Here is a 2,500-nt window from a genome sequence, read left to right as displayed (position 1 = left end):
AGAAATGTATAGAGTATATTGAATGATTAAACTTTCAGTTATGAATAGTTTAACATCTTATTGTTTTATATGGCATAGCACTATTTATTATAATCGTTATTGATATTAGTGTTATCATTAGCAGCAATATTAGCAGTCTTATCGTTTTTATAATAACTAGAATTTTAAAAAAAGTTTCATTATTATCATCATCATTATCCTTATCATTGTCATTATTATTATTATTATTATTATTATTATTATTATTATAATTATTATTATTATTATTATTATCATCCTCATCCTCATTCCATCCATTATCATTATTACTATTACTTTTATCATTATCCTTATCCTTATTGTCATTATTAATTTCATTATTATCATCATTAATACTTGCATTATTATCATTATCATTATCATCCTAATTACTAGTATTACTGTTATCCTTAGCATTATTGTTACTTCTTGCTTTTAAATGGCAAAAGGCGTACATGCGCGCGCGCGCGTGTGTGTGGGTATGTGTGTGTGTGTGTGTGTGAGTGTGTGTGTGCGTGTGTGTGTGTGTGTGTGTGTGTGTGTGTGTGTGTCTGAGTGTCTGTGTGTGTGTCTGAGTGTCTGTGTGTGTGTGTCTGTGTTTTCACGAGCGCGTGTGCGTGTGCGTGTAGAATATACTGTAAATATACTGTTGTATATTTTGTAAAGTTCCATGCCCGATATGTGTGATATTTTTCAGACAGCTTTATAAACCGGATGGCAGACGACGTATCCCCTCCATGTTTTTTCCATGAATTGGTCTGATATATGTTGGAAACGTAAGATACACATGATATGATTTTTGTTCACGAATAAATATTTCCTGTATCTATTCCGTCAACTTCTATACAACAAAGTGCAATTCCTTCGTTGCATCAAAGCGTAAGTAATCTTTGACATATACTGTCATATTACACGGCCATATCTAAATTAAAGAGTGGATAATCTAGACCTAATCTTTGTAATTATTTACAAAATTCTAAATCAAAATATAAATCAATAACATAAAATCGTGGCTGCCCAAACCAATGCTATCGAACGCCGCAAAGTGTTCGGATGAATCTGCCGAAGCGAGAAAGGAACGCGAAGGTGAGTCGATAGTCAGTGAGGCAAAGCTTCGATTTTTATGTGCTGTGTGTTGGTGTGTCTCTCGCCTCATTCCGCAACACTTGGCAATAAGTACTGTATCCGCGGGGTTGGCGTGAAGAATATAATGGACTGGCTACTTTTTTTTATCGGCGTGGTTAGGTTCATTGAATTAATTTAATTGAGTACAGAGTCTCGCTTCGTCTCGAGACTAGAGTGAAACAGATAGTAGGGTGGGTATATTATTTCTAAGTGGTTAGGTTTAATGCATAGTCTGTTTATGAAGCTTTCTTAATCCTTGAGGAAGTAAGTAATCCATAAACTTTATTCATGATCTCCCCCCCCCTCCCCCCAAAAAGACGCTTTTTTCCCTCTTTTTCTCTACTTTTGGAGGATTTCCGTCTCGTACACCGCGGTTCTTTTTATTACTAGGGAGGTCGTTCAAGGTACTTACCGTTGGATTTACTGAGGAAAGGAGACGTACCAATTTTTTAACTTCTATTTTCCCTTCCTCCTCCCTTAGTTTCTTAATCGTCTCCAAACCTACCTGACTGAGCCGTCGTATTCTTGTTCTTGCACTTATTCTTGTGTAAATATCTGTTATCTTTGGATTTACTTATAGATTCATCATGATTAGGATTCTTTTTTTGGAGAATATTTTGGTAATAGGTAGATGAATAAGTAGATAAACAGATAGATAAATAAATCAAACGAGATGAATTGAAACAGTATGGCATAATATAGAATACGATAAGATATGATAAAATGAAGTAAAATAAAATTGATTACAATGAGATTAATTGAAACATGGAATAAGATACGATGAAATCAGATACAATGAATTAAACAAAATTAAACCAAACAAAAAGACTTATTTCATTTCCCTATTTCCTAGTTCCCTTAAGGTAGAGACAGGGATGGGGGATTCCGAAGGAAGTAGTGAGAAGGAGAGAACGAGACGATTGAAAAGGAGAAGAGAGGATGCAAGAAGGAGTGGACAATTGACCAAAAAGCATACCCAGTGGTATACTGTAGACATACCCGTTGTACCTGTTATATTCATCGGTCAGTGGCTGTAATTTGTGTATAATTGCATACTTCGGTTATTAAATATACTTGGAAATGGTATTACTTTTGTTTGATTTCACATGTTATTCACAAGTTGTTATTTTCTGTTTGTTCTTCGCTGTTCACTATGTCTAAACTTAAGCTCACTTTCTCTCTCTCTCTTTCTCTCTCTCTCTCCTTTTCTCCCCTCCCTCTCTCTCCCTCTCTCTCTCTCTCCCCCTCTCTCCTCTCCTCTCCTTTTCCTCTTTTCTTTTCTTTTCTCTCTCTCTCATTCCTCTCTTTCTCCTTCTCTCTCTTCTCTTCTCTTCCCCTCTCTCTCTCTCTTCTCTTC

Source organism: Penaeus monodon, chromosome 10, assembly GCF_015228065.2.
Source record: "Penaeus monodon isolate SGIC_2016 chromosome 10, NSTDA_Pmon_1, whole genome shotgun sequence".
NCBI classification, from domain to species: domain Eukaryota; kingdom Metazoa; phylum Arthropoda; class Malacostraca; order Decapoda; family Penaeidae; genus Penaeus; species Penaeus monodon.
The sequence above is the reverse complement of the archived record's forward strand: the minus strand, read 5'-3'. Positions refer to the sequence as shown.